This window comes from Neodiprion virginianus, chromosome 2, assembly GCF_021901495.1.
Source record: "Neodiprion virginianus isolate iyNeoVirg1 chromosome 2, iyNeoVirg1.1, whole genome shotgun sequence".
NCBI classification, from domain to species: Eukaryota; Metazoa; Arthropoda; class Insecta; order Hymenoptera; family Diprionidae; genus Neodiprion; species Neodiprion virginianus.
The window spans coordinates 38,296,255-38,319,628 of NC_060878.1; the positions used below are offsets into that span (position 1 = coordinate 38,296,255).

The window sequence follows — 23,374 nt, forward strand, 5'->3', positions numbered from 1 at the left end:
CTTGTTGTCGGGCTCCTCCTCCTCCCTATCCTTCTCATTTGAACAGCCCACTGACCTAATTAAACCTCTGCTTTAATTCTAAAAAGTGCTGAAATCGTTTGAGAAAAGGGATGAAGAAAAAAAAAAAAAATGTCACGAATCGTACATTTTTTTTTTTCTCTTCATCGTTTCATTTGTACTGAAAAATCACGGGGTTTGAATTCGGAAAGTCGATTAAAAATTATGGAAACAAGAAAGAAAAATCCGAACGCACAGATTTACAATTGATCCTGCTGTTGAACAATTATCCGTGAAAATTGATCTTCCGCTGTAAGTAAAATTATAGGTACGCAAGTCTCGTATTTATGGACTATGCATTATATACGGATATGTAATTTATTTGCAAAGGGAAAGGATTTGAAAGGAATTGATCGTTCGTTCGTTTATTCGTTGCTCGGCGGCAGTATGCGCGGGTTAACTATAAGTGATACTATTATTTTCGTATCCTTACAGTATAATACCTATAACGTTGCGCAAAGGTGTGTTCGTGATACATATTGATACATACAGAGGCTTGTCGTGGGACTTGTACGTACAAAGGAGGAGGAGGGAGAATGAGGAGAAAACGGAGGCGGGGGTGTTTGAAGGTGTTCGAAGGTGGGTTTGTGTTTGTGCGTCTATGTAATGTAGGTTAGAATGCGGTAGGGTTGATGCCAGCAGCAGGCTGCTTGCACGTTTACCACCAGCTGACGCCGCGCAATCAATATTCTCTCTTACACTTTATCAAACTAACAACGCACGAATCGAACGTGATATACGGTGAAAAGGGAACCACCCGTTAAATTACTTATAAAATCGTGATGCGCATTTTGTCCGTTTAGTCGCCGGTCGGTGATCTAGAATCACGTATGTTCGTGCGTATGTAAGTACTCGAAGCGCTGATCGATAAATCGTGTCACGTTTTAGAAAACATCGTGCGATGTATCTTTGTTGACGTACACGTTTTACTTCTAGTAAGCAAACAAACGTTGTAGTACGTATATAACTACAAGTTGGTCAACAAACAAATATATACATATTGCATGTGTAAATTTTTTCGTTCCCTGTAACAATCGATTTTCTGGTCAATTGTTTAATATTAGAAGAGAAGGTGTGGTATGATTAACAAAAACAATATAAAAAATAAAAATAAAAATATCGATATATTATTATTGGAGACAAAATGAATTGAGAACGATACATGACTGATATAATTTCGTGTTCTATTTATCGATTATGTAATATTACGGTATAATAGATACAGAGAGAATGGTTTTGCGTGATTATTAGAGAAATTTCTAATTTTGAAACGCAATATTCTGACACTTAGCTACCCATAAGCAACGCGTATTACAACGTTGCACCGCAGAGACTGATCAGCTAATCTGGCCTACTTGTCGCAATTCTATCGTGGTTCAAGTTTTCAGGATGTGGTCGTCGGACGACGATTAGGAATAACGTCTGGCTGTTGATGCTGTCGGGAAAGTTGGCATGTTTATGCATTAGAGATGCCGCTTAATTATAAGCTAATACCACGCACGGTGCTGCGTGCGATATGCAATAAGCCTCTAATTAGTTGAAATTTTTATCACCTTGTAATGCGCACTTTTCTTGTAATGCGCACTTTTATTGCCACTTTTAACGCGTTTCCTTAGTTCTATTTCAAATTAGTTGAAATAGTAAAGAATAAGGAGAATCAGGTTGAAAATTTGCAATCGTTAAGAATCCGAATAATTGCATTTACAATACTGAGAAATCTTCGTGATTGTACCGGAAAAGAGTTTCTTCTCGGTAATTCAATGTTATTATTCAAACGAGTCTTCGTTATACTGATAATCTAATTTGGACACATTTTTTTTTTTTTTTTTTATTACATACGGTAGAATCGTGATCTATCTGATCTCTAGAACAAAATTGTGTACACAAGGTACAGGGTAGGTACACAGAGGTATGTGTATGTATCTCATTGTTAGCACAGCACGCGATCAAAAAGAACGGTGAAAAAGATAAGGCGGCGGCATCACCGCAAGAATATATACCATATATATATATATATATATATATATGTGTGTGTGTGTGTGTGTGTATACGCAGTGATATTGTTACAAGGTGCATCTACGCATTTGCAAGAATCAGCATATACAGGCAACGACGATATAAGGGGAAACCGAGAGATTGTAGGTACATACCTAAGTATCTACGTTATGTACTTTAAGCGAATAATAGCGTATACGCGGGGATTTTTATTCTTACGATATAACGCGGTTTACTTGAGAATACGACGCAACAGATTTTACCGAGTATGTCGGTGAAACACAACTAAGTGAAATGTTTGCATTTTCTCTCTCTTGAGAAAAATGTTTTCTCTTTAAAAATAAAAGTAGTGACCTGTGGAACAACAAATTGTCATAATCATTGAAACTACGTTATAAGTAAATTTGTTCGAATTTGTGAAACATTTTTTGTCTTCGTAATTTTCGGTAAATTTGCCAAATTTTTATTTAGGCACGGCTGTTGAAAAGAGACAGAATATTGTTCCAGATTATTTCACGAAAATTCGAAAATACCGTGTTATTGTTAACGATCGATCCTACATTCATTAATCATAAATGAAATTGATGAGCCGCTATGAGCAGAATCGTTCATCACGTATACGACGCGGGGACGGTAGTAAAAAATGCGAGTAAAACTTGTTTATCAATTTTGGTAAATGTAATAATCATCATCATCTCGACGGGTGATCCGTACCTTCTTTCTCTTCCTTGGGCCACTTTTATTTGCACTCATGTCTGATCTCGTGGAACGTTAAGTTCCGTTAGACCGTGTCATGTTATATTACATTGTGTACTATGCCTATCAGCTGTACATATACAGTTATACACATACCTCTTATCGTCAGCAGCAGCAGCAGCAGCAGCCAGACGGCAGACAGACAGACAGACAGACACAGACAGACGATGTAGCAAATTAAATTATCGAAACACAATAATGCGATCAGTACCGAGTAAGACGGACGGAAGGTGGGGGATAATTACGTCAGGGCAACAAATCCTTATTAAAAGTTGCTCGCGACTGCGTGGCGGTATATATTTCGATCGTGTTATACGTATGTAAGTGTACATATGTAAAACGATTTTAAATCATTGAGAGTTTAACTTGGAAGCGGTTTCAGTACTAAAAAAAAAAAAAAAGAATTTAGAAGCAGATTAATATATTATACTATATCAGTCGAGGTGAGATATTTCTTTGAAAAAATTTTCTTTCTTCATTGCATACGTATTAGGGCAGTCTTCAAAAAGGTTATTTTTGAATTTCGACCGTCGCGTACCTCAAACTAGTACCAGATAAATCAAAAATAAAACCCCAAGCCGTCAGAGGGTTGATTTTCCCATTTAACCCTTTTCAAGGGAACAGTAAATCTACCTAACGGATTTAGATGAAATTTGATACAAGAGGGTTTCTTGAGTCGCCGAATACGAGTCTGGACGAGAAATTTTGAAATTCAAAATAGCGGATCCAATAGCAAGTGACTTTCGGGATGTTTGTCCGCCGTATTGGATCCGCCATTTTGAATTTCAAAATTTCTAGCCCAGATTCGTAATCAGCGTTCCGAAAAACCCCCCTGCATCAAATTCCATTTAAATCCGTTGGGTAGATTTACTGTTCACTTGAAACTGTTTAAATGGAGAAATCAACCCTTTGACCACACGGATTAGAGTTGAGATGAAGGTGTGGCAAAAAATTAGGGAATTATTTTTGAATGATCTGGAACCGATTTGGGGGGTGAGATAGTCGTAATTTAAAAATTACTTTTTAAGGACCACCCTCACTAATACGTAGGTATGAATCTTTTCAAATCTCTGGTAAAAATATCTCTCGTAGAATTACCCGCCGATAAGTTACGTCATCCGGATCTGCGTGGAGCCTTTGATATAAATATACCTTTATTACCTTATACATATATATACATACCTGTCTGCATACCGCGGAAGCAAATTCTTGGGAACGTGATCGAGTGAATCCGCTCTGCCGTAGCACCGGAATTATCATTTTACCACGGATACATATTACGGATAGGCGGGATGATCGACGCAAGCTCCGACGGCAGAGGATTGATCGTTAAATATTTCACACCCAGTACAATCATGCGCGACCGGATTTTGACGTAATAGAAAATTTCGCTAGTGCAGGTTACAGATTTGAACACACTTCGGTACCTCGCTAAAATTAGAACGCGCGAACGGGTTCGGGAACGTCTAGATTCAGCTGCGACCTCGCCTTGCTATTCTTCTTCGTCTGCACGCGCTCTTCAACTGACAAAAATTCTTCGCTTCGATCACGTATTAATCAGTTTAGGATTATACGTTTCCAATGATGTTGGGAAATTTAAATCGGAGGGATTGAAGGAAAAAAATGTAGAAAGATTAGTTAACTAACGGGTCACGGTATTGAATTTTTAAAATAGCTATAATCTGTTTGATAGAATGTAAAAGTGTGGAAAGGAAAATTAAAATATAGAATCTTCAGATTGATAATATTATTTGAAATTCGATGCGGTGATTCTGCTATTTTCTAATCCTTGCTACATATTTTTATCGCTACAGAGTCTGAAGATTAGAATCTAATGTTTGAAAACAATCAAAAACGTGGAGCGCGCATCGCAATCGTTAAATTATTACACCGCATACAAACAGTAAAAAGAAATACATACGAGCTGTAGAAAGATGAGTTTATAATTGTATGTATAATTAGCAGGTAAAACACGCAAATATTTGTATTTTATTTCTTCTCAGGAAAACAACGAAAAAAAAAATCACGAAATTATAATTCATTGTTTTGTATAATTTATGTTTTAATTAGCAAAGATTAGGTAAATGTTGTTTTTACGCCAGTCGGTGTCCGGTCAGAGAGTAGAGTTGTTCAATTAAGCTGATTGTGAGTAGGCTTTGCGCGACGCCGTCTGAACCTGAAGTAAAAAGGTGGAAATAACCCGAAGAAGTATAAAAAGCATCATATTTGACAACCGCGACGGTATATAATATTAATACTTCTAAAATTGCCCGAGAAAATTTTTCTCGATGTTAGGTATCACACCTCGCTCAAGATGAGTAGAACTAAAAAAATGTTAAATACACAGTGATTAGAAAATCGAAAAGAAGAAAGAAAAAGAAAATGAAAAAAAAAAAAAAAAAATGATGATTCACGACAAGACGACCTCCGTACACGCGGCCAGTCGGGAAAAGAAAGTCGTCGTTGTCACGAGGCTGACTGACTGACTGAAACAAAAGTCTCGGCTCATAGCGCACGCACAGAGCAGCGTTTGAACCGAGCGAGCGAGCTCTCTCGTTGTTGTAAATGCCATTTTACTCGAGGTCCGATGCTGCTTTGACGGTCGGCGGTCGGCGGTCGGCGGTCGGCGGGAAACGGCGGGACGGTCGCCCGGTCGGCAACGTAACGAAACGACCAACGAAACACACCGAAGTTACCTCGAGAGGACGAGGAGTGGGGACGGCGTAGCTTCAGTAGTAGCGACGCGTTCGACTCAGACGGTTTCGGCCAGCGTTCAGAGTCGCGTCGTCCGGTTGTCTCGCTGCTTTTATCACTACCGCGCGTCCGTCTCTCGGACGCGGCTAATAATTGTAAGGGTCGTTTAAACACGGTCGACGCGTGCTTATTCTCGTCCCTCAGCTCCCTTCTTTTATCTTGAGGTTTATCGAAGATATCGGGATTGTTTTTCTTGGTTTTGTTCATGTTCTTTTTGTTTTTTTTTTTTCCTTAACCCTTGTTTCGCTTGCATCGATTTGTGACATTGATTTAACAGTCAGTTTTTAATCGTCGTCAATTATCGATCGATTGATAAGTATTCACCTATGTTTATACAATAAATAGACATCTTTTCGATGAAATCATCATCAATCACCTACCGACGATATATGTTGCAGTAAGCGCGAATAATTTTGCTAATCTTTGAAATCGAATACTGCGGTGGGTGAATTAATACGTACCTGGTGCTGATTATATGATAACAATTCATTCAGGGACGGTTTGAGGAACGAATTTTATTGGAGTATATGCATATATATATATATATATAAGGTATTTATCAAACTTGACCGAGATAGCGAATGTACGTACGTATTGTTTGGTTGCCTATCGACGACGACGAGGACCGTTATCTTTCAATTTTCAATTTTCTCAAACCGCTTATTTTCCTCCGAAACATCCCCTCCCCCCCCCCCTTCCTTGAGTTTCGCTCGCGCAACGACGACTTAATCGCGACCAGCGATTGTGTATAATAATATCAAACCGTATTGACAAACTGGTTAAAAGCGGTGTCTCCGACCCAGGCAGGCCGGCATTCGTCGCGGTGTTCGCTTCGTCTCTCGTTTCGCTTCACTTCGAATTCTTCTTCTGCACAGTGTCTCTTCGGCGAATCAGTGCGCCGCTATGTACAATGATTATTTAGTACCTACTATTCCGAGTAAGCGAGTGAGTGAGTGAGTGAGTGAGTGAGTGAGTTAGTTTGTGGGTTTGTTGGCTCGGTGATTCTGTACTCTCGGAGGAGTTGGTGTACGGTACACTCACAGGCAACACCGTGCCTGTTTTACCACGTGAATATATATACATTATATATATATATATATATATATATATAGCTACGTGGATCAGAGGACGCCTGAAGCGATACTCGGTCTCCGTCTAGTCCCTGGGATTCGAAAGTATCTCGCAAGTAGAGTGACTCGATGAATAGTCGCTGCTGCTGCATCGGGAACCGCTGATTCCGTTGACGTTCAGCTTCATGGACCGACAAACTTAACGTCCAGCTTGCTCTTAATTGCCTGCGACTTCGTCACGCGATCAGTTCTGTACCGTTCTGCTTCTTGTTCTTCTTCCGTCTCTTCGAGTTCGCTATGCATCCTTGCTTCCTGCTCCTCAAGCTTTTCCATCTCTGATAAACAAGGTACGTTTTTTAGTCTTAAGGATTCTTCTGCTCTTTATATATTATGCGACTCGGTGTTTCTTCGCCGTTTGGTTTATAGGAAAAATTTTACATTGGATCTTTTCGAACTTATACGGTCTGTAACCTCCTCTAAATTCCAGTCGAATGTATATATATATGTATCGACGCAATTCATTTAACGAGCTTTGACTTACGTTATATCATGTATTGTAATGTCTAGGAATTAATTGTAATTCGTGTCACAGAACAATGCGCGGTTTATAAAATGATCGACACTTCACTGTGTATACACGTATTTACCCAGATATCAATATGGCGTCGTGTGAAGAACGCCATCGTCCAATCGAGAATGAGAAAATCCTACCTTGAACTTCTCGAGCCCTCGGTATCTACGGATATGTATAATGTATGAGTAATTTCTTGCTTTGATTTAGGTGGCTTTGGAAATGGGATATTCATTTTCCTCCAAAAGCTTTTTTTTCGCCTGTCGTTCACCGTAAAGATACATTTGACTCTGAAATTTATACCCGCGAAAAGAATACCATATTTCTGGTATATTCAGAGATCGCGAATTAGGTACAATTAGATCTTAAGCACCTGCGAATTCATCAAACTTTAATCGAAACGCAAAACTTGCAAACAATAATCTGCTTTGCCGGCAATAATGATAGTCGAATTTTATACCTGCAGCATCAAGAATCGAACGTAGGTACAGGTGACGAAACGCGGGGTCAAATCAGTACGGAATTCCCCATACGTAATATATAGTCGTGCTTTTTTTAGGTACATTTGTCCGTCTCTCTCTCTCTCTCTTTGGTCGTTACCTTTTCCCCATTGTTTCCTTCTTTTTTTCTCATTCTATCCTTCTCTATCTGCGGTTCCGGCTCTTTTTCTCTTTCTCGTAGCAGCAGCAGCAGCAGCAGCAACAGCGTGGATCACTGCGACGAGTGAGTCAGAGCTCGAGTATTTTAGAGAAAGAAAGAGAGAGGGAAAGAAAGAAAGAAAGAAAGAGAGAGAGAGAGACAGAGAGGCACTACGAAACACCGCGTTCAGCATATGTGTGACTAACTGACTGGATTGCCTTTGTCAGGGTTTCTTTTAGCCAATATGCACACCTACCCTTAGCCAGAATAAACTTCTACCACAGGCTCGACCTCGACTGCTCATCGGTTTCTTTAATTGTTATTGATCGCTTTTTTCCCCTCTCCATACAATATTGCGGTTTCGCCAATCATGCCTTACAAATTCCTATGAAAATATATAAACATCTGTATCGTGTGTGTGTGTGTGTTTAGCAGAGTTGCACAAACACAAACAGGTGGACGTGTAGAAGGAAGAAGAAAAAAAAGATTACTCACGGAATTTCAAAATCTTTGTTTTATTCACTTTTAATTTACACCTTTTCCTTGTACCGACTTTGTCATCTTATCTATCAGTCGAGAAATCTTGATTAACACGTGAGTTTTTTTTATGGACAAAAACCAACAGTAAATTATTGTTCAATTTTTCCTCATTGCTGCGCCATTTTTCTACGATCCATTACCGGTTTGAGATTGAAATTTATTGTTGAGATTGTATAGAAATTCAATTTTTTAATTGAATGATACGACGTTTGGGAAAGAAGTGTGAAACCGAATGGAAACTTTGTCGATTAACAAATTACATTGATCAAACGAGCGATTGAGATTGTTGCGACGAATTGAATGGAGCAAATTTGCGATTTAGGTACTCGATTGAGTAGCGGGATGGATGATCGGTGAATAGAAGCAGGTGGTGCAGGTTGGCTGGAAACGAGTTTAATGGCACGGTATGATGCCTGATAAGAGACTCGAATGCAGCTAAACAAATATCGTCGATGATTATTATAACATCGGTGAGTCAACTGGTACACGCAAAGAGGGATCATCCGACACACGTATCGAATCCAGAAAGTCTGGCGGATAGCGTGTCGTTCGTTCTTGATTCAGCTTCTTCGAGGAGTATATCGGAATCGTTCAAGTATACGACAATACGATATTGTGCGGAAAAACAGCACGGCTACGGATAGACCAAAGCTTGCGGCGCTGTTATCAGCTGTGGAAAATACGCGGCTCGGGGTTTTTTTTTTTCTTTCTTTCTTTCTGCTACGTATATAAAGTTCATCGCAAAAATCCGTTCACCACGACTTCTTAATCATCCAAAACCACACCCAACGTCTGGACACTCTGTCAGGATAGCAGCCTTTTACCGAAGCTTTTCGATGCCTGTCTTTAAGTATTTCCATTTTAATCCACGAGCTGCTATTGACCGCATTAACTGAGAAGGAAAAAAGAAACTTGAGCCGCTTTTCTACCGCTGATAGCAGAATTTTATGTATCGTCATCGATGTCTCTAGTCAGTGTAAAACTCGTTTTTATTTTCATTTACCTGCTTCTATTATTATACGTTGAGTTGGAGAAAATCGAGAGTTTTCTTCTTATTCGCACCTCGTATGGTAATTATGTTCCGTGATTTCAGTCATTTGTCAGCCATTTCTGTAAGCTTGTTTTATATTTCGTTAACGTAATCAAGTCACTGCCATGTTTATTGTGTATAATATACATGTGGGCATGCAAATTGGCGCAAAGCTTCGTATGTGGCGGCCAAACCACTTCTAATCTAATCTCGGTAAGTTTCAACTTTCATTCACGCGACTCGGCTTTTCTTTAACGATGAAAATATTTAAGACGACGCGTGAGAAAAATAAAAATGATCAATAAGAAAAGCCGCAATCGATATCTCGGCATTATGATAAACTAGACTAGACAAGCCAATTTTCTTTGAATCAAAGCAGCAGACCAGACATGTTATTTACGTACGTGCGGTATTTGTTGTAACGCACGCATTGGTTGTTTTATCATCCCGCGACAGGTAAGACTTAAATAACGACTAAACGCCGTTCTTGTTGTTATTGCGTTTCTAATAAGACGCAAATACTACACATATTGCTAGATCAGCGGTGTACATATGTTGTGAGGAAAACAGCGATGCTGTTTGTCGTCGTCACGGAAGCTTTCGAGACACCTTTGACCTCGGCCGGTGACGACGGTCGTGATTATCTCTGGCTAAATATCTCCTTTAGCATATACATTAATTCATAATTATGATACCCATGTGTTGTTCTCGTACATATTTTTTACTCTGTATTATAACAAATACGTATACGTATAATAATATGGAAAAAATTATCAGATATTATGGTGTAATTATGGTTTGGTATTCTGAATAAGTGTATGAACGGTTGTTCGCTATTTTGCCATCTTCTAGCACTAACTTTTTCGGTAATTTTCCTCTTTTGCTATGTAATATTTTCAATTTTGTATCAAACTTCTTATACGAGGAAATCAGTTTTTAAGCATATCTGAAAAAACTATCTACCTTGTTACTTGATGACATTCATTCTTTGATGGTTTTTATCTTTTAAACAAAATTATAGTTCAGAGAACTTATTCACAATTCGTTGCATTTGTTTCGTGATTACGCTACACAAGGATTACCTACGTCTGTGGGTTTTCGTTCGTTCGCGATTAATCGAATTTCGCGACATGGGCTTTCTTTTCTTTTCTTTTTTTTTTGGTTTCTTTGTTTCATTCGTTCTCTTCGCTATGGTATAATGGCATTAGCGCATAGCCGCGATAATATAATTATAAAAATGATAGAAGCAAAGAATAAAACAAAATACGTTGAAAATAACTGCAGCGTCAACAACAACGTCGATTCCTTCTAATTCTATTAACATTCGATGATGCTATGTCGTTTCGTACGTTGTTGCTGTCATATCTAATAATATACGATATACCTTCTTCTTCGTTCAGATAACAAGATTCGGTCGTATAGTCGATAAACTTTATTAACCGCCGGCGATTGTCGCAGATTGAGTCGCGGAGTTGCTCTTTTTTTAATCGACGATAGTTCGTCGTGTCGCCGTTGGATTCGTTCAATTCCTTCCGTGCGTGAGAAAAAAAAAATAAAAAATAAAAAAAACTAAGCTAAGAAGAACGTAGAAACAAAAAGAAGTCGTTGCATGCACGATGAACTTGAGCGCTGGCAAGCGATGCGGTAGCAACTTTCGAAGGCTAAAACTGTTTCCGAGCTGCAGGCCGTGCATATTATATCGAGACTGTGCAAGCTAGGAGGTATCTCTTCTTGGCATCTTTTTAGAGCATCCCACTACTTTGGTTTAATCTTCACCGGGGGGCACGAGGCTATATAAGCTGCTGCTACCGCTGCTGTTGCTTGGTGCACAAATAAATAAACTTCTTTCGAAACTTGACGTACAATTATCTACGCGCTTGTGTGCGTGTATACACGTATACAACGTGTGCATACGACACACGTGTGTGGTTATATATGGATACTCAAACACATGCATCCGTGCACAGAGTTTGACTGCTCGAGAAAAACTCCTTTTTTCAGTCTTATCAGGGTCAAGTCCATTGCCGTTCGGCGTGAAAAGATCAATTCGGTCCAAGGTTAAGCTGCGCTGTGTGTATACATAGATTACATGCTTACCTTATGTGCCTTTGAAAAGCTGCACGCCTTTTCTTATCTCTAACCTTATACTCGTAGTATGGTACAGACAGAGGATGGATTTGTCTTATTTCCGGGGCACGGAAAATGTCGTAATCAACTTCCTGCGATGTAGCTTTAGGTACATAATATCACCTTGTCGTATATTATCCGTTGTGTATAGAATTATGTACATACGTAAGACGTGCATACGTATTGGCGATAAATTTTTATCGTTGTACAAACACGCACGCGCTCGTGTCTCTCGCTTTTTATTCATTTCACGCATACTTTACTTATTATACGTATAATACGCGCACCTTCGAAAACTCGTGACAATTACGTCAGAGATTCGTTTAGTCTCGTCTTGTCGTACGGTCAGAATGGAAGACAATTTACGCTAATTACTAATTGACGTACTACGGTTGTCGTTTTTCTATAAAGCCGCGTTGTCATTGTAAATGTCGAATTTGACGAATAGCGGAAGCACGCTATGTGTACCGAAATAATGCAGAATGTCTTTTTTTTTTTTGGACCTTTACAATTTGTAACGAATAAGGTAACTAGCGTCACGAACGAAAGCTCGAGCTTTTCGTAGATCGTTATTATAGTTTAACGATTATTAAAAATTGACCTGGTGAGCTGAGTTGAAAAATGAATCAAATTGGTGAAATATCTGAAATCCCAATCGTACTTCCAGTAATGGACGATCAGTTTTTACTCTCTGTATGATATTTATAATTTATTCTTTTATCGTGATCAGAAAATTGGAAAATTTTGAGCAATAATACATCTGTCGAGGAGAATTTCGTGAGTCGAATAGAGTATAAATGGCAACGATTTTTGTATAGTCAGGCTGTTCGTTTTCCTGCTCGAAGGACTTTTCCTTAATTTAACTCTCCTTTATTTTTTTAGGTTTAATTTCCCGGCCTACGGTTTGAATAATTTATCACGCACATATCATCGGTGCACAATACGAAATGTGGTCCATCACGATACACGTGTACATGCTTTTTTCTCGATATTCAAGTTGCATTAAATGATTTTTTCTTTATTATTTAATTTTGTTTTTTTCTCTCTTTTTACTGGGAATCAGGAAAGGTATGTAGCAAGTATTGCAATTCCATTCACGTATCCTTTTATTCAAGCAGCTCGTCACGCTTGATCTTAACAGTCATCTCAGGTACAAATTCTCAAAACGACGAATGTTCGCTTTTGTATTAACGACCTTGGTGTATCCTAAGCTCGCTTTAAAGTTTAAACTCAACCGTTGTTCGCTCGCTCTTCTTTTAACATAACGTAAATTGAACCTAACCTAACGGAACAGATTGATAAATCATCGACGAACATAAATTTCTTCTTTTCACGAAACAAACAACAAGTTTAGACGTTTCAAGGACTCGCGTGTATGTACATACATTACAGGTAACATGCGACGCGTTTTGTACAAGATTTTTGTGAAACTCCGTTCAAATCCTTACTAACATATTTAGTCTTTATTCACTTGCGCGATTTATCTCTTTCGTTTATTGCTGCATTGAAATCAGCATCGAAATAATCATACTCGGAGAGCAACCGGCAACCAGCAGCGCCCGGTGTGATTTAGTAGAACGCGTCTAGATATTTCGTTTGGGTCAATAACCCGCTCTACAGCGAGTGGAGGAGAACCTCTTTTCTTCCTCAAGACGCACGAACCTGTAATTCCATGTTATTAGCTTCGATATGGAATATTGGGTGGGAGGTGGAGAGGGTGGGGGGGGGGGGAGGAATTCTTGTTTTCAACTTTCGTTAGACTCAATCGCGATTGCGCCTCGTTGCAACTCTTCGCAAGTCACGCACAAGCACGTGCTTTTTCCCTTACCTACCTCATACTTGGCCCGGCCGTATTACAAGGTATTCATTTCTTTCTTTCTTTCTTTCTCTTTCTTTTTTTTTTTTTTTTTTTCGTCTACTGCAGACGATTTTTGATACGGAGATCAGTGATATGACGCGGAAAATCGGTTTAAATTGAAGTATGCCGTTTAACGGTGTGGATGGAATTTGTCAAAGGAAAGTGAACACGTACAGTACGTTGTAGTCTGTCTATTTATTGGTATTTTCATTCGAAGTATAAATTTAATTTGCTATTCGAAACAATTTTACAGGGCAGTTTTGTTCGCGGCATGTGATTTAATTAAGGCGGAAAAAAAAAAAATTGAAATAATTGACACGGGGGAAAAAAGCATGTTTGACTATAGCTTCGAGCAATGGACGATTGCAAAATGGCGCTTTCGCTCGAGGAGTGTATCGAAACAGTTTGACGTTTTATTTTTTATTTTCAAGTTTGTAAAATTCTTTATTTTCACCATCCTTCCTCTTTTGGGCGAGAGCCAAAATCTTTAACTACCCTCGTTCGTCATTCGTCGTCTACCGGTATTATGGCTACCCGGTAATCCTTTCGTATTTATTTTCCGTTCCACTTGTCGCGAAAGAGGGGAGAAAAAAAAAAAAAATTTAATAAATTACCATTCCTCCCGGCACGTGTTGTATTATTATATGTCATTATAGCTTTACGACATAGCTGGAATCCGTCTCGATTAATGCCTCGACGCTTTTTGTATAATTTAAACGAAATCAGTTGGCGTTTTCTTTCTTTCTTTTTTCTTTTTTTTTCATTCCTCTTCTTGTTTCGTCGTAACGTCTTTGATTTCTTTTTCCTTCCTGCAGCAATAATTGCACGGTAGAAGTCAGGAAATACGAATAAAAAAACCCTGCGGAATATCTTTGGCCACTTCTTTCTTTTCTTTTCTTTTCTTTCTTTACCTTTGCTCAAGAAACAGCTTCTGAAAATTCCCTAGCCGCGCAACTTTTCATCCCGCGTGTTTCATGTATCTACATTGCGTTCGGTTTCGTGTTAAAGGTCAATTTTGAAATTGTGTTGAAACGCGTATTACGGTACCAGCTTCTACCGCACCACCATCACCACCATCGCCATCGGCATCGTCGGTAAACGCACGCGTGTATACACAGTGCATTATGTACGTACCTGCCCAGGTACACAACTATTAACAGGCAGCTTGTTTCTGCTGCTGCTAGCGTTGCAAGCTTGCGGCTCCTTGTATCTAGGAGCAATTTGCGGCTTCCACGATCTCAAAATAGCTAATGGAAATCAGGCCGCGAACGCATTTCCTTTCCTAAAATTCTTCGTCGGTCACGTATCGGTATAAAATCTCTTTTAGTAAAGTTGGACGGAATCGCAAGTTGCTGCGACGATGATTTCGACCATTAATTTCGTTAATTATTATTATACGTTTATACTTAGGTACGTATGAAATACCGTACGTGTACATATATGGAAAGAATATCATCGATTGGCCTCAATCCTAATCGAAAGGAGGGTCGATTGGTGGAAAAGAAGCGCCGAGCTTGGACCTGAGTTATTTGGTCAGGGGGTAAAAAAGTAGAATGGTCGTAATATCGAATTTTCCAAAGTTATACGCAGTATATTTCAATAGTCGCAAAATTGTCTCATTCATCCTGACGATTCTATATGATTTGACTATAATACCTATAATTTTTTATTCAGACGTTTCTTTGATCAGACTTTCCGCATGTTTCAAAATTCCATTACGGATGTGCGTGTGTCATATGAATTGGATTTGCGCGTTTTTAAAATTCGATATCGCACACTCGTTCTATTTTACGACCTCTGGATAGATAGATTTTTTACTTTTGTTCGCGTTTTTTTTAATTATTATTATACGGTTCGAAAAATTCACCTGCATTCGACAGAAGGCGCGAGCTGTAAAAATATAATATCCGTATGTACGAGCGATTGAAACTAGCTTCCGGAGGAGCTTTGGTTATTGATTTTCCCGATCATCAATCGAGCGTCGAAAACGCCGCGTCGGCGCTCTCCGCAGTCTTTACGACCCGTAGACGCGACCACCTTTGCCTGTATCTATTATGTATACATATACATACGTATAAATCGTACGTATATGTATACATTTATAGATTGTGATAACGTGTATAATCGAGTTTTGAATCGTTGATGCGTTCGGAACTGTCAGAGCTCTACGTGCTTACAGGTATTCGCCGCTCGTGATGATTGATCACCGGTTTTCTCTGGACGTTGCCTCCCCTGGATTTCTCTGCAAAACTATTTTATAAATCTTAATCTATAACTGCGATCGTACCTACTCATCGCTACGCTGGATAGACGAATCGTATGATTTATTGTTTTTTTTTTTTTTCTTTTTTCCATTAATCGTCATTGATATTATTCTCGGCGATTGCGGTTATTTCTGTTATTATTAACGGTAACTCGGTATTATACGTACAATTTTCAAACTAATAATAAATGAATCGCGTACGTGGGAGAACTTGAAATTCCAGGGTGAACGAACGTTAATGAAAATTTACCACTCGAACGTGTCTAGGGCTTGTATCGAATTTCGCTATAAGCGGAATTGTGATGCGCGTATAACTCGCACATATACCGCATGTGTACAGGTATAACCACCGCTACCTATCCTTCGTAGATTATGCAGTCATGTTATACGTATATACATTTGACCCACTGCTTCTCGTGGCTGTGTGTATGCATGTATATGTGTATAACGGGTCAATAAACGAACGTGCGACTTCATTACTGCAGGGTTATATATATTATTAAGCGGATATATTGGCGGTAATGTAAATGCAATAAGTGTGTAACATTTCACCTTCGAGTATAACGTAATGTGGATTTGAATTTGGGGTAATCACTGTGATTTACATATAGGCGTAAGAATATAACACGGCGTTTAATCGTAGCGTAGAGATAGAGGTGGAGATGTTACGTCACCTCCCTCGTTTGGGGTAGGTTCTGACATTTTAGGGCTGGGGTGGTGGTGGAACTGTGCCAAGAAATAGGACGTTGGGGGGTTTTTGATTTATCGAAAGGTTAACGTCACCTTTTCGTTTTGTCTGTACCGGTTATCGCACGGTATATGCGATACGCGTTCTCGGAACCTGCGGATTTATCGTTACGTTATATGTAATATACGTGACGCTACTTTCTTGAGGATATAACGAATCTTGCGATAACTTATACGTACAGAGAATTGCCCGCGACGAGAGGAATTCAGTAATTGTGTGTTCGGTTAAAGATTTTTTTACGACGAATTTTCAACATCTCCAAAAGACTAATTCGGCTGAAGTTCGCGTAACATTGATGTGACGATACGTAAAATTTTTAGGGGAAATCGTTATTTTGAAAATTGAGAATTTTCCAAAGTTTCATACCTAGATCGTAATTTAAGTGAAAACGTATTCATATTTCGGAAAATCAAATCCTTCAAAATTATTTCTTAACGTTGCAGAGTGATGTTTTTTTTTTTTTTTTTTTTTTTTTACTCTTAATGTTTAGTTACATTGACGTTTTTAACTTTAACGTTGCAAAGAGTTGGGAAAAAGGGGCGGAAACTTGTGCTTGACTTCGTTACGCTGTCTCGTGTCTTGCGTTCATTGCATTGACAGCAAAAGATTCCGACTTCCGACCACGTCAAGATTGTGAAAAACCCAACGCATCGTTGTCAATTGTAACGCAACTCTTCGGTAACTGACCGCAATAATGCGGTTCGCACTGATGTGATCATGGCTTGTTCCGAGATATGCGTGCTGGCCATTTTTGGAAAGCCCGTAACTATGGTATTTATCTTCAACGAGGTTCGAACTTAGGACGTATAATAAATAACGTTAACGTCACGAAACGTTGAAAATAAAATTATTACTCTGCAATTTTAGAGTTATACAACTAATGATTTTGATGGAGTTAAATTTTCAATATAGCATTGGTGCAATGCTGGAGACCCCATGTAAAATGTTATTTCATAGAAACGGAGATATCGATTCAAATGACTTTTTAACTTTATTCATAGTTCAAGGTGAATTAGTTACATTTGACAAAATGGAATTACGAATGTGAAAAATAAATTTGTAAAACAACGAAACACCGGTGAATGAATCGTTCTAATCGAAAAAATCATAATTTACTGAATTGGAGATACAGCACGATGAACAGAAGGTATTTATTTGAGTGAGTGAATTGAATTTTCGGAAAAAGAATGAACTAACGATTTCTACGGTATTTCAATATTTTGATCTTGGATCGAATCGGATTTTTTTTGGATGTTTTTTTATATGCAATTTACGGTGAACCTGCCGTGGGATAATTTCGCATCATCATCATTTTGTAGCGTAAGAGTTAAATATAAAGTAGTTGTGAAATAAGGGAATTTTTATTCACATCAACGCTAGGAACTTCAATCTCGTATCTTTCAGTTCGAAACGAGATATTTGCTTTCTTACCTCCCTCTCTATGCCTCTTTGGCATCAACACCACTCGCTGTCATTCATCTGTAATCCAATATCGGCAGATTTCGTTCCTCGAAATTCACTTCTCTTCTCTCCTTTTTTTCACCTTCGTACAACCTTATACCACGCAGCTTTGCGCAAACATTCGATAGTCACGCGGCTGAAACCATCGAAGAGACTAGGCTGGAATTCGAGAATCTCCTCCGAAATTCGCAATCCTTTCCATGAAAGTCTCTTGACGTGCCGCGAACGATTGAAGTGTGCGAAAACGCGTGTGATGGATAGATATTATCTTCTTTTAGCGTGAATTGTTGCAAAGACCGAGACACGGCAAGTCGTTCCTTCGGAAATTGAATCTTTCGTATGCAATGAGATCAGAAATAACGCAAGCAGATTCGTTGTACATGTAAGGAGTAAATAACGTGTGTGGCACGGATGCGAAAAAGAAGGCTGTCGTCATTACATATATCCTATATCTACCTGTTCAGATAATCTTCTTTCGAACTGCTTCCATGCCCGCCGCGTGTTTTCTCTGTAACGCTGTGTACTTCTAATACGAGTTTTCACACACACACACACACACACACACATGCCCGATTTCTATATCGTACGTGTAGGAAGGTACGCCTCTGACCAAAGCTGGCTGCTGGGAGACAAGGAGGATGATCGGTGTAACGTAATTACTACTACAAGTTCATTGACCATCGCGCTTACGACGTCCATCTTCCTTTTCTTACCGCCTGTCTCGATGCGGCGCTCGTTTTGCTTTGATTTCCTTTGTTTCGATTCGCTTCGAGAACAACGACGATCGGACCCAAGCGATCCATCATCGAGCTTGTATAATCTCTGCTATTCGATTATTGTTGTTGTTGTTATTATTTTTTTTTTTTTTTTCAAGACATTACTTGCAGATAAACCGAATTTGTCAGCTTCTATTTAATCACAGTGTCAGACGGCATTTGGAAATTATTTTATGAACTGCGTTAGCTCCTTTGTTTGTTTGTTTGTTTTTTTTTTTATTCTTCGCTGTATATTTTTCAATATTTGTCGGTGGTGCACGAGTAGAAAAGAAAGCTTAAAGTCATTTATTCGGGAACAGATTTAGTAGAACAGTACAGTCGTATTGTTGTAATTTATATCGTAAAGACCAGCAGCGAACAAAGAATAAAACATATCTAATCTGAAACTGCATCAATGCAAACTCCCTCTCTCTCTCTCTTATCTACAAGACTAGATCGAAAATGCTTGCAAAGAGGGTACAGATCGATCGATTTTTAAGCGCCAACTTTACTATCCTCCTCATTTTTCTCGTGCCGTTGAAAAGAAATACGGCTATTACTACGATACGTATTTTACATGTGCATACATATAACATTCGTCGCAATTGGGAGCTTACTGTAACACAGGTAAAACATCAATTACATCTTTTTCGTTACTTTTATTCGCGTTTCTTTCATCTCATTGTCGAGTAGCGTTTATACTTACCTAATTGTAAAACGTTATTCTTAATAACCTACGTTTAAAAGTTGAACGAGCTAAAACGAATCGCTGCTCACCCGAGGCTACGCTTCGGTACAATGTGACTACCATATCTACCAATTTATCCATCCATCTCGAATTTGAATATGCCCTGGTTACTGGGTTACGTGTCTCGCAGCTTAACCCCACCAACGCTTTTTCCTATGCTATGCAACGCTGACGTATCGACTATCCCCCTTCTCAGACAGCAAATCGAGTGGAAGTGTAACGATCCCGGTTATAGATATATTATATTCTATGACATTTCAGTCGCAAGGTGAACCTATCTTGCAATTGCGTCGATACTGTGTCTGTTTCAAAGACCGCAGGTCGAAAAATGCTTATACAGAGTGAAAAAGATTGTAGAAGATCGGACGCTGAATCGGTTTGAACATTGTGCAGAAATCTTGAGGCTTGTTAGAAGTACTGTAATATAATCAATTCTTTGGCCAGCAATGCCAAAAGTTGATTAAACAGAGCGCACAAGTATTTAAACGAATATGTTATCGTTAAAATTTTTATCCACTAAGCAATGCAGGTATCTGCATTTTTATTTTGTCGATTTTTCCGTCCTTCAACGGGGTTTTGTTTAGTCGTTTTCTTTATTTACCATCGTGTGGAAATATTCCAATCTTTAATTCCGTGTGTGTGTGCGTGTGTTTTTTTTGCCACTCGGGCGCTGTCTCTGTTTCAAACGGTTTCGAGACGTTATAATACGAGAATAAAATATCATACCTCGCAGACGATTTAACCGCGGCCGCAACTTACACACCACCACCTACCTTTATAAAACTCATCGCTATCCGCATATGCTTACTGCATTTCTAACGGTTTAGCAAACATTCCGCGACTCCGAGATCCACTTATGTTAATGCCGCAGACAAAGTCGAGTGCCTCTCTCAAATTGCAGCTCTTGCATCACCAGCAGCACAACGGCTAGAGTATCGTGTCTCTTTGACGGGCCTGCTATCCATGCCTCTTCTTCGTATCTTCTTGTCCTCATCCTCATCCTCCCACTTCTTCGTCTTCCTCTTCTTCGCCGTCTTCTTCGTCTTCTTCGTCTCTTATAACGATATCTCTCGAAATATTACAGCTTCGGGTACGAGTCGCGCGGTGCGGTTTTAATGATCGAGAACGTGGATCATGTATTTCTACCGTTATTTTTTATTTGTCTTTACCTATAATCTTGACGAACCGTTTACCACTACCAAAATTAAATATGCATAGCACCCGAGGAAAGAAAAATATCGTAGATTTTACATCTCGAGTAGTGAATGTACGGACAGCATTTGTTTGGAGTTAAATTTACGGCAATTGTGGTAAAATTTGCAAATCCGATAACAAGAGTCACAATATGCTTAGGTAGATCAACCATAAGCCTTGTGCTTCTTAAGTTTTTTATTTCCCAAATTTATATTACATACACGACTGGGAAAAATGACGACGCGATTCCATATTCAGGGTTCAATTGATTTATTTATCAAAGCGTGAAAGAAAACTTTATAACACTAAAAATCAAGAGGGACACTCTATGTATAGGTTGCCGAGATTACTGTTACTTCAACCTCGATTCTCCGAAGCCATAAACCTACCTTGCTTTGCCTTATCTTCACTTCACTTCACTTCATTTCATTTCATTTCACCAGATTTCTACAGACACGCTATTGAGCATTCGTATACTTAATACTTAACGTCTTACGGAGATTCTTTCCAGACAATTAATTCTCTCGCCTCTGAGTTCGTCTGTATGGTAACGTATTTAATGGTCTAGCGCTCTTTTGCACGGCTTTAATTAGCCTCTATTTTAGCCGGATTTGAAGCGATTCTAACTGGTTTATTTATTAATCTATTTATACATTTTTTTCCCTCTCTCTTTTTCTTTTTCTTTATATCCTCGTAATGCAGAAATATGTATAGAGGTATCGCAACGTCTGTACTTTTAGCCACTAATGGCCGAGAAGAAAAAAAAACAACTTATATATAATATCTCTCTCTCTCTCTCTCTCTCTCTCTCTCTCTCTCTCTCTCTCTCTCTCTCTCTCTTCCTCTCTCTGGGAACTGTCAACGTCAACTGTCACGTAAATTTCGCCTCCTGAGTCAAACTCTCTTTGTCACCTTTAAATCAAATTTTCAATTATTCACCAATGGACAAGTTGTAGTGAAATCGCCTCCGTTCCCTTCAATACTGTCAGTGTCCAGTTCTAGTGTGCATACATTGCATTTATTGCCGACTTTTACAATTTTCAAATTCTAGCTGGTGTACATGTGCAAACGTAGTGTGTCAGTGCGTGGTTGTGTCTGTGCTATTGTGATCTTTGATCTCTGAGGATTAACACACTCTATTATCGCCATAGCGTATTTGTTTACTTTCTTTCTAACCCGTTCTTCACGTCGTCACGTGTAAATCCGCCTGACTCTCTCCACTCTATACACATCAGCCTTATCATGTCCGACGACAATACCGAGACTTCTGCACAGGCAGCAACAAGATTATGCAAAGGATGCAAAAAGGATGTCAAATCACCTATCTGTTGCTACAAATGCCTTGGTTATTTCCATCCCAGTTGCGCCCAAGCGACGAAAGTTACAAAGGCCAATGGTAGACCGGCTGCAAGATGCAAGTTTTGCACGGCCCAAGCTGCTGCCACATACTCAACACCGGCTGCTCCCTTCTCCGTCGATACCGCTGGAACTGTTACTCCTCTGCCTGAGGTTGGCACACCTGCATCGCTTCTAGTTCCTCCCACAGGTTCGCCTTCGCTCGAAACGCTCCTTGCAGCTATTGAAGCCTCTTCGAAGCAGTCGTTAGCTATCAATGCAAAACTTGACAAATTGGTAACCTTGCCTGATAAGGTTGGTGAACTTTCTACTAAAGTGAAAGGTTTAGAGGAAAATTCGCACTCCCGTGCTCGAGAGTCCGCAGAGCTCTTGGCTAAAATCGATGGTCTGACCTTGCTGCCAGCTAAATTAGAATCGTTGACATCCAAGTTTGATCAGCTCTCAATATCCACAACGGAGATGTTCAGCAGCCTCACGGCAAAAGTAGAGGATCTCACCAACAAAAATGCACTTCTCAGTACTCGTATCGACAACCTCGAGGATACCAGTAAATCACAGGCGGCTGAGATCACCCGTCTTGTGACATCAAATACCGAGTTAAAATTGTGCAACACAAATCTGACGGACAGGCTGGCGTCTCTGGAGCGAAACTCTTTAAACAGCGACTTAATTATCTCTGCAGTTCCCGAGCTAGAAGGCGAGGATCTCTTGGCTACATTTGGCGCCCTTACAACCCAACTCTCTGTTGACGTGCCGCCTACCGATGTTCTGGAGATTGGGCGCATCAAAAGCACATTGGATTCCAACAAGCCTCGATTGATTCTATGCAAACTCAGATCCGTCCAATGTCGGAATCGCCTACTTGCCGCCAAAAGAGCTAAAGGCCCCATTTATGCAAATCAGCTTGGCTTGCCGCACGATCAGCCCCGGACTCCTATTTTCATCAACGAGCATCTGCCCCCTACTCTTTCCAAATTTCTAGGAAAGGTGAGAGCCTATGCCAAGGAGAGAGGCTATCGCTTCATCTGGACCCGAAATGGATTAGTATACGTCAAGCGGGATGCGTCCTCTGATCACATCCTGATAAAATCTGAGGCCGATCTTCAACTACTCTCGCATCGTACTTGACTAATGTCGAAGCCATCTGAATCTACCCTCGTTGGACTGGATTGCGGCTCCACCTCTTCTATTCCTGATGCCACTCTCGACTGCAGTTTCTTTAATGTAGCCAATTTTAATGCAAATTCTCTCCTAGGGCATATCGATATTGTTAGGGAATTCTTCGCCGATGGCCGATTTCATGTGATTTCTGTCTCCGAAACATGGCTGCATGAAAATATTTCTTCCCATTGCGTTTCATTAAATGGTTATTATCTGATAAGAAATGACAGAATTGGAAAAGTGGGGGGCGGAGTGGGTGTTTTTGTTCACAACTCTCTTAAGTCTAAGATT

General features: G+C 39.5%; 1 protein-coding gene across 6 annotated transcripts in view; it reads left to right on the top strand.

The window, feature by feature from the left end:
• The window catches only part of LOC124298105 (serine/threonine-protein kinase tricornered), a 117,012-nt gene that overhangs the window by 70,332 nt on the left and 23,306 nt on the right, over positions 1–23,374 (top strand). Inside the window, exon 1 of one of the 6 annotated variants that reach the window (XM_046749716.1) lies at positions 5,795–6,979. The exons of the other annotated variants lie outside the window; for them this stretch is intronic. The gene's annotated coding sequence lies outside the window, so the exon portion shown is untranslated. Of the gene's footprint in view, positions 1–5,794; positions 6,980–23,374 lie in introns of those variants that run through there. 6 annotated transcript variants of the gene reach the window in all.